This window comes from Theobroma cacao, chromosome 5 (assembly GCF_000208745.1).
Source record: "Theobroma cacao cultivar B97-61/B2 chromosome 5, Criollo_cocoa_genome_V2, whole genome shotgun sequence".
NCBI lineage: Eukaryota > Viridiplantae > Streptophyta > Magnoliopsida > Malvales > Malvaceae > Theobroma > Theobroma cacao.
This window is the reverse complement of record NC_030854.1, coordinates 32,920,866-32,936,746: the sequence shown is the minus strand read 5'-3', so window position 1 is coordinate 32,936,746 and position 15,881 is coordinate 32,920,866.

Below are 15,881 nucleotides of genomic sequence, written 5' to 3'. Positions count from 1 at the left end.
TTTTTTCAATATTTTCTCTATATAATGTGATTGTGTAATTGTAATACCCATAGCAAGTCGCAAAATCCTAACTCCTAAAATAACATCTGCCTTTCCTAAATCTTTCATGTTAAAGTTATTCAACAAGAAATATTTAGTCTCCTTAATAATACTCATATTGCTACCGAAGATGAGAATATCATCGACATACAAACATAATATGACACATCCAAGGTTAGTAACTTTAATATAAACACATTTAACAAAGTCATTTATTGAAAATCCATTTAACAATATGACTTGATCAAATTTCTCATGCCATTGCTTTGAGGCTTGCTTTAATCCATCTAAAGATTCCATTAGTTTACAAACCTTATGCTCTTGACTTGGTATGACAAATCCCTCCAGTTGTTCCATATATATTTCTTATTTTAATTCACCATTTAAAAAGTGATTTTAACGTCCATTTGATGGATCTCCAACTTACATATGGATGCTAAAGCTATAAGCACTTAGATTGTCGTCATTTTTGCTATTGAAGAATAAACGTCGAAATAATCAAACCCCTTCTTTTGGGAATAACCTTTAGCAACTAATCTTCTTTTGACTTTTTCTATGGACCCATCTAGCTGAAGTTTCTTTTAAATATCCACTTACAGCCAATAGGTTTACACCTCTTAGATAATGCATTCAAAACCCAAGTTTTATTATTTGTTAAAGACTCCATTTTAGCATTTATGGCATTTTTCCAAAAAGTGGAGTTATAGATGATTTGGCTTTTTCGTACATTCAAGGATCATTTTTCATTAGATAGGCATAAAAATCGTTTCTAAATGCTTTTCTACTCTTTCTTTTTCACTTCTTCTAGGACTTTCCATATTCATCATATCTTCTTATTCTTGCTCTACCGAAATTGTAGTGCATTCAGAAGATATTGATTTATTTACCTTAATTTTCAAGGGTAAAATATCCTAAAAAAAATACAACATCTCTCAATTTTATGATAGTGTTGACACTAGTATCAGTAATTTCGGATTTTATTACCCAAATCCTATAAGTGGCATTATCTTGGGAATAGCCCACAAGAACTCTGTCAATGGCTTTAGGTCCCAGCTTCTTCTTTTTAATTTTTGGAATGTTTACTTTTGCCAAGCACCCCACATTCTTAAATAATTTAAATTGGGTTTCCTCCATTTCCATAATTCATACGGAGTTGTATCTAATTTCCTTTGAGGATTGCTATTTGGAATGTGACATGTAGATAAGAGTGGTTCATTCCATGAGTTTTTTGGGAGTCCAAAACTTGAGAGCATACAATTTACCATATCCAATAAAGTTCGATTTTTCTTCTGTCACACCGTTTGATTAGGGTGTGTAAGGAGGGATATCTGATGGATAATTCCATTCTCTTTACAAAGTTTGAAAACTCTGTAGAATCATATTCTCCTCCCTTATTTGAATGAAGAATTTGATTTTTTTTCCTTTCTGATTTTCAATTTCATTTTTATATGTAGTAAACATAACCAAAGCCTCATCTTTTGTTCAAATTGGAAAGACATAACAATATTTAGAAAAATCATCTATGAAAGTAATAAAGTATCTTTTACCATTCCTAGAGTAAACTTGAATGTCACAAACATTGCTATGTATTAACTCTAAGATTGCAAATTTTCTAATTACAGATTTTAACGGCTTTCCAAGTAATTTAAGGTGCACATAAATTTCACATTTTTAATGCATGTTTATGTCAAATTTAGGAATAAGATCCAAAGTCATCATTCTCTTAATATACGCATTATTAATATGCCTTAAACAACCATGCCAAACATTAGAACAAAGGACAACATTATAAAGAGAAAAACTATTCTTACTTTCATTACCATGACAAACAACATTTGACATATTTAACTTGGAAAGGCCCTTAAATACATATCCTTTACCGACAAAAAACTCATTTATACTAATTACAGGTTTATTGGATTCAAATAATAATTTATAACTATCTTTAATAAGGAGCTACTAATCAAATTCCTTTTAATATTGGCCACATGTTGCACTTTATGAAGAGATAAGGTCTTTTCATAAGTTAGTAATAAATCTATTATTCCTTCTCCTTTCACTTGTGCAATTACAGAATAACTCATGTTCACATTTTTCTGTCAATGACTTGATATTTTAAAAATATAGATTGGTTAGCACAAACATGGATATTAGCATTGGCATCAATCCACCAATTGCTAGACTCACACACTAAATTGATCACAGGAATGTTTGAAACAAACCTTTTGTTATCCTCAATAGCCACAAATTGGCTTGTGAGACCGGTGTCTCAAACATTTTCTAGCCTTGTGAAGTCGACAAAGTCTTGCCAAATGTCACAGTTTTCCACAAACAAAGCAGCATCTCTTCTTTTTCTTGTTTAAACTAGATGATTGTTTACAAAAATTATCTTTTAAAAATTTTCTTTTATTCGAGTTTGAATTTTGCCCTTCCATAATGTTTACTTTGTCTTCAAACTCATTGGATAGTTCATCCTAATCTCTCTGTTTTTCTTCAATTTGAAGAGAAACAATTAAACTGTCTATAGTCAAAGTCTCATGTTTGTGTTTTAAAGACAAAGCAAAAGATTTCTGTTTTGAAGGAAGTTTTTCAAGCAAAGCACATATATGAAATTTTTCACACATTTCAATTTTCTTTTGGTTCAATTCATGAATAAGAACTTAAAAAAGGTGTGCTTGTTCCACAATAGATTTATTATCAGTCATTTTGAACTCCACATATTTTCCTATAAAATAATTGTCAAGACTTTCATCTTCTTTACCATATTTCTTTTCCAATGCTTCCCACAATTCACGTGTAGTTTTTTTTAGTACAAAAGATATCGCAAAGATTACTAGTCAAAGCAAACAAAATATGATCATGACAAAGATAATCCTTATCTAATTGTGTTTGTGTGCTTATGGTCTTAGATAAGTTGGAACCAAAGTTTTGATTTGAAGGTCTAACAGGATCAGGATTTTCATTTGAAGAATCAACATGTTTGGAGATGACAGAAAAAAGTCCGAAGGTTGTTAACCAACAGTGTATTTGATTTTACTATCCACCAAAGTTTTTCCCATAATTTCTCTAGGTTTGCAAAAATTTATTCTTCAATAGAAAACATTTTTTTTAACAAAATGCAAAACTAAATCTACTCTAAAATTGTTGGAATCTATACTCGTAAAAATAAAGAAGAACACATGAAAAAATAAACAAATTCTTAAAAGGACTATTTATAGAGATAGTTTATTCGAAACCTACTTGTAATGCAAGTAAATTAAATAAAGAATTATTCTAATCCTACTTACAGTGCAAAGAAAGTAAATGACATAAAAATAAATGTCTTAAAAACTAGGCTTACTTATTGTGCAAGTAAAGCAATTAACAAGTAAGGAAAACTTAAACATAGAAAGTAACCTAAATTTCTTAGAATACTTTACTTGGCTACTACTCTTCTTAGCAACTATCGGACCCCTTTCATACGAGCTGTCCTGTACGCGTTTGTTTGTGTGGGTCATGTGTGTACATCTTTCTTATGTGTGTGGTCCATATCCTATGTTAATTTTCCTTTACTCCCCATCAAGTTGGAGCATGAAGATGGAAAATGCCTAACTTGCCCAACAAAGCTTGAAATTACTCACGACCAAATGTCTTAGTGAATATGTCTACCAGTTGATACTGAGATAAAATTAGTCAGGGTAAATGGCTATGATAACTTTATCACATAGAGTTATGTTGCAACATTTTAAGTGCTTAAATGAGTAAGTTTTAAAGTTTTTAGGTGTAGCTTAAATGGTTTAATTACTTTTCTTTGATGCAATAAAAGTATATCAAGTTAATTAAATTTCAATTATTTTAGTCCAAGCATATGTTGAAATGTTTAATCTTAGTTGCTATTGATTTAACCCCATATTGTGAAGGTTTATGAATGAAGAAAGGCAGAAGTTGAAAGGAATCACACAATGGTAGATCGGTATAGATGTGTGATGACCGTGCTACCTTCTTCTAAGCATAATTGGAGTTATTGATGCTTGATTGTTGTGATTTTTTATCACCAAATAGCTAAGTCAAAGACCTACAACTTTCACCTTGATCACTTTGACTTGTTCTAATGAGAACATGGTCAAAATCGCATGAGAAGTGATTGAATTATAGTTGGGGAGAGCACTGAAGTTGAAAGAGCAAGAGATAAAACAAAGGCAAGAGGGTTATAGTGTTGCCCACATCAACAAACAACCATTCACAAGACAGCAAGCATGGCGTTGAAGCATCAAGCTCCCAACACTACAATGCCATCCAACACCACTATCAATGCCTAAAATGGAAGCAATGGTACTGCGGCTCCATGCTTCCAGCGTAACGATGCCCCCTAGGCCAAACAACACAGTGCAAGACAGAAGCTTCAACGTTGCAATGCCAAGCTTCTAGCACTGCAGTGCTACCCCAGCCATGTAAGGCTTTCTAGGCAGTGAGCTTGGCATTGCAACGTTAGGCTCTTAACGCTGTAGCACTAACTTTAATTCTAAATAATCTGGATGGGTCATTTAAAAGGGTATAAAAAGTGAACTTTTTAGGGCAAAAAGAGGAGGATTCTCATATACCATTTTGGGCAAAAGAAGGCTGAAACCAAAAAGGGAAATGGAAGAGGAATCAAGAGCTATGAAGGATCAAAAAGTTGCACCAAGAATTTCTCACACTAGATTGATTTTCTCTCTCTAACTCTTTTGTAAAACAATGTTTCATTTTGCTGAAATGTGTATTTGCTTGTTGAATATGTTGAGCTAGAACTTTTAATCTAGGATCATGGTGGATTTTATTTTGTAGTTTGGGTATTTTGGATTGATTTCTACTTGCTTTTTATGGGAATATCAATGTTTATTCAAATTTGTGCTTATTGCCTCATTTGTTGCTTGATCACCAACAAGTTGAGTATGGGGTTTTAGATGATGATTGACAAATATAGTCTACATAGCTCTAAATTTGAGTAGTGTATGTTCATTCCATATTAAGAAATTAAGTGGGTGATTAATTAATAGGATAGATATATACCTATTAGTCATACATAGTCAAATATAGGATCTGAACTTAATTAACTTAGCTTTAATTAATTTTCTATAGACATATAGATAGTTAATGAAGCTAGGCAATTGTGTGATGACTCGATGAAGTATTATGGATGCTTAAAGAACCTAGACTAACATTGATCCCCATAAAAAGTGGATAATTAATTGATCTTGTATCCTAATAAAGTAATAGCTGAAATCATAGTCTTAGGCTTTAATTATATTGTTTCCCCCACTATCATCTTAGTTTGCAAGTCTTAGATTAATTTAGATTTTTAAATTAAATATCATTTCATTTCAACAACTTTTTTTTTTTAGTGCTTGGATAAAACTTAGCTTGTCATAATTTTAGTAATTAGCAACAAGTAGAAACCAACTCCTTGAGGGATCGACAAACTTAACGTATCATTATATTACTTGTTGACGTCCATGTGCACTCCCATGATATCCTTGCTGAGTTGAGAATATCTTTAAAACAAATATCTTAGTAATTTAGCAAGCAACAAATGCCTTGTCTGGGTGCATTTTGAGATATCAAAGAATTCGCATGGCAACATCAAAGTGTGGTTGTCTCGGCTTGTGCATAAATAGACTCAAGATGTGCACTGTGTAACAAATATCTGGACACGTGAGTATGAGACGCCTATAATGTCCGGGATCATCACAAAGTTGCCTTGAATCAAGATCAAGTTTATGTTGTTGATCCATGTATGAGGAAGCCAGTTTGCAACTTAGTGCTCCCCCTATTTGCCAAAGCTCTAAGGAATCTTCATGTAGACTTCCTCTTCAAGATTGCCATGAAAAAAAAAAAAAACCTTGTTAACATCTAGTTGATAGAGTTCCCACTTGCACACTGAAGCAACAACAAAAAGGCATCGCATTGTAACCAATTGGCCATTAGGGTAGACCTCTTTTGTACAAGACCCTATGGTGTGCGAATCACGGGTTTAGGGCCCTGATGTGTGTGGCATTCCCGTGTAAAGCACTATGGGGTGCAGGAAGAGTGTGCACAACCCACTGATGTGAGACTATAGTGTGTGTGTGCAACCTGTGTGCTTTTTTTTCTCGTGAGGTACCCATGTATACACCTTCTGGGCATGTCGTAAGTGCTCATTCCAAGTATACGTGACTATGTTGCACATAACTTCCCTAGTTGTAGAGCTATGATATGCGTGGGCTGCTATCATGCGGCCTGTGTTTGCACGCTCTTCTAGTTTACGGGTTTTCGATGTGCATGGTCCATGTGCGCTCTTTATGCATGTGCGGCTCTCAGTTGTGTAGCCTTCTCACGCTCCTATTGCACGGTGCAGTCCTAGCAGGCTAGTTTGTAGATCTGTGTCGCTTTACAAGGCTTGTCTAAGTGCGCCCTGCTAGTGTGGCTTGACTTTGCAAGTGTGCAGAGTGTCAAGAAACCCCTAGCCGATGGTGGTCCAATGCTAATTGTCAATGAGCCCCTAAGTGATGTCGCCTCAAGGCTGATATGTGTCCTTATAGCATGTGTGGCACAAGTGTGTGTTGTTGGTCCGAACCCTCTATCAAACTGGACTAGTCATGGGATTGTGAACCATAACATTCTTCCCGATTTGATTTAGGCAACACCCTCATTACCTAGTGGTCTCTCTCCATCATAAGTCTTCTTTGATGTCCCCATTGGTTTAGTGAGTTTGTTTGAGACAGATCCTCATTGGCTGTCTTAGGAACACTTTCAACTCTGAATGTGTTTGTTGTACTAATGCAATGGATTGCTTCAATTCATACAATTGAGGTGCAATTTGTTGAGTAAATCACTCTTCTAAATCAAGCCATAACTTTATTAAATCACACAAGACATCTAAGCAGTCGGCAAAAAACAAATCATGTACAACACCGAAGCAATTGACGGAGAATAAATCACATACAGCACCGAAGTTGCTGACAGAGACAATCATGTAGGGTGCCAAAGTTGTCAATGGAGAACAAATCATGTATGGCGCTGAAGCTGCAGACAGAGAACAAATCATGTACGATGCCAAAGCAGCCGATGAAGAACAAATCACATGGAAAAGACATCACTTTACCATAACTAGATCAATGTCATGGCTAAAAAAAAAAAAGCTAGGTTACGAACTTGCTTTGACACCATGAAAAAAAAATATCTCAAAAGAATTTTAGAAAAACTTTGCTTAATTTTACAATGTCTCAAAATAATGGAATTAGAAAAAATCCTGTTCGATTTTACAATGAAACATAAAAAGACTATTTATAGAGATAGTTCATCCTAAACTTACCTGTAATGCAAATAAATTAAATAAGAAAGTATTCTAATTTTAGACTTTCACGGAGTGCAAGTAAAGTAAATGACATTAAAATAAATGTCTTAAAAACTAGGCACTTGTTGTGCAAGTAAAGTAATCAACAAGTAAGGAAAACTTAAATATGGAAAGTATTCTAAATGCTTTACAATACTTTACTTAAGTGTTACTCTTCTTAGCAACTATTGGACCCCTTTTATACGAGCTGTCTTGTATGTATCTATCTGTGTGGGCTATGTGCATATAACTTTATTGCGTGTGTGACCCATATCCTAAGTTAATTCTTCTTTATGTAGAATACTTTACTTGGTTGTTACGCTTCTTAACAACTATCGGACTCCCTTGATATGGGTTGTCTTGCATGCATCTGTCTGTGCAGGCCGTGTGCGTACGACTCTTTTGCAAGTGTGGCCTATATCCTAAGTTAATTCTCTTTTAAATTATATATGTCATTGAATGAAATAGTATTGGAGATTGAGTCTTTCAAGGGCTGCGGGATTTAACTATTTTCATCCAAGACCAACTCGGTTTTATGTAATTTTTTAAATTACCTTGAAGTAATTTTTTCTTGATCAGTTAAAATTGTTATGAGGCCATAAAACTTGATTAAACCCATCAATTTCATTAAACTAGACGATGCCATTTTTAGATATTATAGCTTTGGGAATGGGTCTTTGGATTTGGCTTGAATTTGTCTTAAATATGTATAAATTGATGTGTTTTAATTTGAATTGACATAGGGTTTTCGTTCCTCTTAATACAAGGGTTAAACTAGCATAAAACTTGTAACTTGGTTGGACTTGTAGAGAAAAAAATCAAAATTTACGTTTCGGGTCTAATTTTAAAACCCAATTCATGAATCAATTAAAATCTTGATGTTATATGTGTTTTAGGCAATTCTTAGGCAATTATTATTGATTTATGTTGCTTTAAGGAATATTGACGAATGGATTTCATAAGAAAGGTGTTTTAATTGAGCTTCACTGGAGAAGTTCAAATCGAGCTTGACAGGATTTTAGGCAATTCTCATCAACTCTCATATTGTTACCTATTTGTTATAATTTTTAGTGCTTGTTTTGTATTTATTTATTTATTGTATGCACTTAATTGATTATTTCAAATATTGGGGTGAGATATCTTTTGAATGTATGAGACAAAAAACTAATATACATATGTTTTAATTTAATGCATGTATTTTAGTTAAATATTTATGTATTTATATATATTTGAAATAAAATTATAAAATATAAACTAATAACTAAAATTTTATAAAATGATATTTCGAAGTAACAACTTTATTTTGTTGGGCAAATACGAAGACTAAACTAACATTTTAAGTTTTATGCTTGCAGTATGAAGAAAACAACAAATGTTTTGCACATGGATTCAACACTAGTCCATAAAAAAACTTACTCAACCTGAAAGATCTGTGAGAGGCACATGGTGTGCACTACCAGATAACAAAAATGACTTTGCAAAGAAACAACTGGACAGAAAAGAGAGACAAAGACTTACTCATTGACTCAATTATTGGACTATGTAACTGATCATAGTCACAAAAAGCAGGGAAATATTAATTGATCATTTATTTTCATCTATGAAAGATTCTTGTTGTCTTGTCTTTGTCTGGTGCTAAGGATTAAAATATTGATGCAGAGTTCAGACCAAGATTAACCGAAAATTAGAAAGAACAAGTCAGGGGAGGGTGAATAGATATTTACGAAAATAATAAATCAATTCAAACAGAGGAAACAATAAGGCATGCAATAGATTTTGTTGGTGTCAAAAGGAGTGTTAAAAGAGTGAATAGTAATAAAAATTTTAAAGGAAATTATTTAAGTTTAAAATTTTTTGAAAGAAATGAGATGAAAAGTTTGAAAATTTGCGGAGATTAGTGGACATCAAGTAAAAAAAGGTTAAGAGAAGTAGACAAAAATCGATATTTATAGTAGCTTAGTTCACCTACATCTACTATCTTGATCTTTCTAATTAAAGATTTTCAATCTAACTTCACTAAAATGAAGTATAATTAACAGTTTCCACCAAACTTTTACAAAATGAACTTCTAACCTAAACTCTAAACCCTTACAACAATCCCTTAAAGTGCCTCGCACACTCCAATCAAATAAGAAATAAGAATAAGTTGGAATACAATTGATTACCTAGCTGATTTAAAATATACAAGTTCAAGCTCAAACACTTTTACAAAAAGATGAGAGTGAAATACAAATGTAAAGAAAAGTTTTTTGGTCTTTCAAGCTCAAAAACCACTTTGGACGGCTTCTTTCTTCATTTATGATCGTTTGAACCTCTTTAAATATTTGGAAGACAGCTTCTAGCCATTAGAAACAGTTTCGAGACAAAAATATCCATTATTTTGTCTTCTAGCGACTCTTTTCAAATTTGTAGGCATTGCCTTGTTAACCGGTTAAAGGTGGTAAGCTTTAACCGAATAAAGCTTTTCTGTCTCTCAATCTACTTCACTATGTTAATTAGTTAAAAATAGCTTTAACCAATTAAAAGTATTTTGTTTTCAGACTTCTCCAACCAATAGTCTTCCTTTAATTGATTAGTCCTCCCTTTAACTGAATGAGACTTCTCTTCCTTTAACTTTAACTAGTTGAAATCAGCATTAATCGATTAAAATATCTTCAAATTTGAATTCCTTCATTTGGCACTCTTCAACAGTCATCTTCATTTTGAGTTTAAATTTTGGTACTTTTGGGTAATTCAAGTTTGACCTTTAATCAATTAGCCCCTTTAGGTAACCGATTAACAACTTTTTGTTTTGGGTCCAATACCTTCTTAACTGATTAAACCTTATGTTAATCAGTTAAGACATTTCTGCTTGTCCTTAGTGTAGCGTTTGGAATTGTTTTACTAATTAAAGATCTATGTTAATTAGTTAAGATTAATCTATTTTCATGAAGACTCTTTCTTCTTTGCTTGTTTAACCAATTAACTCATCTTACAATTGAACAGATATTTTCACTTGCTTTAAATACCAAATGCATTGATGAATTTAAGCTTTCTTTTGCAGACTTAATTAATATGATTGGACACCAATGAATGAGAAATGTTTATTATCATAAACAAATACATTATAACAATAAATTCTAGTCAAACAAAATAAAATATAAAAGTAGGAGACTTCTTTTGGAAATTTTACAAATGCCCTCACCTTCACCAATTTATGCCATGAAGAGTCTTTTGCAGCTAAGCTTAAGACTTGAAATGGCATGTTGGTGTTGTGATCAATAAAAATCACTTTTAAAAAAAAATACAAAAGGTTTATTACGCCAACTAGAATTGAAAAGTCTGCACAAGTTGTTCTTCTTAATTCGTTGTGTCATGTCAAGAAAAAGACAATGAAAGATGCCTGAAATTATAATGGAAGTTTTTTATGTCTTCCGTTATTTATCTTTGAGTCATGGCAGCTATATAAAAATTAACTAGTACAAAATATAGTATATTACAACAAATATGTTAGGAAAAATACATGTAAGATAGTCAAGAATGCATTAGGTAGCTACACTAAAATATAGTATATTGCAACGAATTTATTAGGGAAAAAATAGAAGAAAGCCAAGAATGCATTAGGTAGCTACGCTAGGATATAGTATATTTTAACGAATACACTAGGGAAAAAATGGAAGAAAGCCAATAATTAATGCATTAGGTAGCTGCATATACTAAAATATTAGGTAGATGCACTAAATTATAGTATATTACGACGAATGCATTGGGGGAAAAGATGGAAGAAATCCAAGAATGCATTAGGAAGCTGCATACACTAAAATATTAGGTAGCGGCACTAAGTTATAGTACATTACACCTTGTCCGCAAGAAATCATATACATTTTCAATTATTTAATGCAATTATATCTTGGGCATACTTAATTGATAACTAAAACCTTATAAAGTGATATTTTCAATGTAACAATTTTGTTTGATGACATTGATAAAGAAATAACAACTTAATATCTCATAGTAAAGTTATGTAATATAAATGGGTATGATTTTGAAGCATGACATCCATTGCTCATTTTTATATTTTTATCAATCAAAAGACCTATCTAGTCCTTGTATTCTTCAATTTTGTTCAATTTAATCCCTATACTCAAAATTAAAGCAATTTAATCTCTTGATTTGGAAATTTCATCAATTTAGTCTCTCTTCCTAACAGCATCCAATTTTACCATTAAAGGATGACATCAGCAATGACGTCAGTGTTGACATGTCACATTTTGATGATGTGGCATGCCACGTGGCATCGAGTGATGATGTGGCAATGCCACATGGCACTAGACAATGACGTGTCAATACTGACGTGGCACTGACATGCTGACATATTAGTGCCACATGGTAGATAAAAAAAATTCTAAAAAAAAAATTTTACCGCGTCATAGGGACTAAATTGAACAAAAATATATAATACATGGACTAAATTAAACAAAATTGAGATGTTGAGCGACTAAATTGAAAAAAATATTTAAAAAATATAAATCTTTAAGTAGATTATTGATATGTTTATTAATAAGCCAAATACTTTAGTGTAAAAGATTTATGGTGTTAAAAAATATATATAAATATTTTCTTACTTGATTATTTGATTCTAGAATATTTAAATTAATTTATCTTTTTTACAAAAAATTAAGTTTGAATTATCCTTCTATAAAAAAAATTGAAAAATTTTATACCTAAAGTCAAATTTAGATGAATAACTTGCATTACGTTAAAATAAAATAATATAAAATAACTAAATATGTTGATTTAGTTACAACTTTCACAATTTACAAATACACATTATTTTGAAATTATTAAACTCTTACCCAATTTACGTTTTATTTAAATTTACTCAAATTAGCAAAATATGTTGATTTAGTCATAATTTTCACAATTTACAAATACATATTCTTTTGAAATTATTTAACTCTTACCCAATTTAACCTTTATTTAAATTTACTCAAAATTTCTTATAAAACCATTTTATTTAAATTCAAATACCACAATCAAGTTACACTAAACATAAATTTAAATTATTAATTTGGATCTACAAAAGTTTTATTAATAAAATAAAATGGTACAAATATTTATAGTTATATTTAACTTTATCAACTATAAATGCAATCTTTAATCTAGAAAATTTCAACTTAAAAAATATAACTAGAAATATTAAACAAAATAAAAACATAAAAAATAAATAAATAATTAGAAAGGTGGAGCTTAGACTCTATGATTGTAATAAGAGGTTTGTCATGTCCAAATTAAGTAAGTCAGAATGAGGAATTATTTTTATAATCATCGTTAACGCTATATATTAATTCTTTATTTTTTTAAAAGAAAAAAAAACTAAATCAACATATTTTGCTAATTTGACTTTAACTCAAGTTAAAAACTAAATTAAATAAATTTCAAATTTTTACACTATTAAAAATAGAAGAAAAAAGAGTTTATTTAGTCATTTTATATTATTTTATTTTAACGAAATACAAATTATTCATTTGAATTTGACTTCAAGTATGAAATTTTTTTAATTTTTTTTTTTATAGAAGGAGAATTCANAACAATTTCAAATGCTTGACATTAAATTCAAGAAGACATATGATTTTTGTCAAATCAAAACGTGATGGAATTCAAGTCTTAACACAAAAGATAATAGGGTTTCATGTTACAAGCGGAAATTGCATTCAACTACAATATTTATATTATAAGCAAAAATTGCATTCAACTATAGTGTTTCAATATTTCTATACACTTTATACACCATTTCAGCCCATAGGGAGGCCCAACATTCTCATATGTAATGTGAACAAAAATGGTAAAAGTACCCACAAAGTCCTTATATTGTAGAAATTTGTTCAATTTAGTCCTTATACTATAGTATTTTGTTCAATTTAATCTCTATCAAGTGGCAGAATTTTTTTTAGAATTTTTTATCTACCACGTGGCACTTACATGTAGCATGTCAATGCCACGTCAACACTGACACGTAATTGTCTAGTGTCACATGGCATTGCATCGTCATCACTCGATGCCACATCATCAAAATGTGACACGTCAACGGTGACATTATCTTTTAAAAGCAAAATTGGATGCCGTTAGGAGGAAGAACTAAATTGACGAAATTTATAAAATTAAGAGACTAAATTACTTCGATTTTGAATACGATTGATTAAATTGAATAAAATTGAAGAGTATAGGGACTTGATAGGTCATTTTACCATTTTTTATCTTAAGAAAAGTTTGTGGGTTTTTTAAAGTACTTGATCTCTCCATCTTTTCTAAACAGAGATAAAATAATAGAAAGGTTTGTCAATCAGGTCTGATCCCATTCAGCTCAATTCATGGACATTTCTAATCTCATCCTTCTTTCAAAATTGAAGTCTTAATTTTGTCTCTAGTGATAATTAAATGAGACAAAGAGAATCTATTAGTCGAAAAACATGAACAGAATGGAGTAATTAATTTTCTTATAAAAATTGGTTTTTGTTCTCTATTTATTTATTATTTTTTTGGAGTGATAGTTATTTATTTATTATATTTTTGTTGTTTGCCGTTTAAAGTGTGAAAAAGAAAGTATTTTTGTTGGGCAAATACGAGGACTAAACTAACATTTTAAGCTTTATGCTTGCAGTATGAAAAAAACGACAAATGCTTTGCACATGGATTCAACATTGGTCCAATATCGGCATCAGAATATATATATATATATATAACGGAATTAAAATTTTATGTTTAAAAGAATGAAAATAAGAAACTATATATATATATATTGTCATTCATAAATGAGACAAATGTTTCTGAATCAAAATGCAATAACTTGCCAATATCGTGTAGTATAGAAATAGATTTTGGTGATCTGGTATTAATTATTAGATGGTGAGATGGACCCAACAGTAATGTTTTGGAGTAAAAAATCACGACGAATAACATATTCGGAGTACTTCCAGTCCACCAATAACCATGGTTTGCCACTTCGACTATAATCCTTTTTGTGCCAAGGATGCATATTAGACCCAGCTGATCTTTTAATGCGATTCAATAATGAACTTTTCCCTTCTCATTTTGGGTCAGTTAAAGATGCTCTGAATTTTTCAATACAAAATGAGAATTGAGCCAAAAAGAAAAAAGGAAAAATGATTTTTACAATAAGCTTTTCAAAGTTTAATTTTTCAATAAAATTACAACATGAAACCAAAACTTACTCAACCTGAAATATCGGTGAGAGCCACATGGTGTGCTCTTCTTGATAACAAAAATGGCATTGCAGAGAAACTGCTGGAAAGAAAAGAGAGAGACGAAGACTTATAAATGGGCTCAATTATTGGACTATGTAACCGATCATAGTCATAAATGTAAAGTGATTTATTTTCATATATGAAAGATCCTTGTTGTCCTGTCTTTGTCTGGTATTAAGGAATAATTTATTGATGCAGAGTTCAGACCAAGATTAACTGCAAATTGAAAGAACGAGTCAGGACAGGGTGAATAGATATTTAAGACAATAATAAATCAATTGAAAAGGAGGAAACAATAGGGCAAACAATAGATTTTAGTCAAACAAAATAAAATACAAAAGGTTTATTGCGCCAACCAGAGTTGAAAAGTCTGCACAAGTTGTTCTTCTTAATTCGTTGTGTCATATCAAGAAAAAGACGTTGAAAGATGCCTGAAATTATAATGGAGTTTCCTAAGTCTTCAGTTATTTATCTTTGACTCGTGACAACTATATAAAAATTAACTAGTACCAAATATAGTATATTACAACGACTGTATTAGGAAAAAAACATGCAAGAAAGTCAAGAATGCGTTAGGTAGCTGCACTAAAATATAGTATATTGCAACGAATGCATTGGGGGAAATTTTGGAAGAAATCCAAGAATGCATTAGGTAGCTGCAATAAAATATAGTATATTACAACAAATGCATTAGGGGAAAATATGGAACAAAGCCAAGAATGCATTAGGTAGCTGCCCATACTAAAATAGTAGTTAGCTGCATTAAATTATAGTATATTACATGTGACGACCCGGAACTCCCATCGGGCCCGTGACAACCGTCGCGATGTCCCGATAAGCACTCATTACCCCGAATGTCGATCGAAACCCCGCAAGACTTAGCATCAACTTTCGCATCTCCCCGGTGAGCGACAGTTATTAAATCTCGCATTTCAAGAAATCATAAGTTGTTTCCAACTCAAAACAATAAAAATATTATTTTTTAGCTCACTGGGGCATTTTCATCATTTTTTTTTGAAATTTTGAAACCGTAAAAATGTAATATGTAAATGGAAACACGTATTTCATGATTTAAATTAAATTTTGAAGTCTAAAACATTCGTTTAAAGTAAAATTATAGCTATTTGAATATAATAAAAATATTAAATAAAATATTCTATTTTCTTAAAACACAATATTTTCAAAGTCTTCCTAAAATAACTTTTGTAGCGTAAGAGTAAAATAAATTTATTCATATAGTAATAAAGATAATTAAAGTATGAAATTTC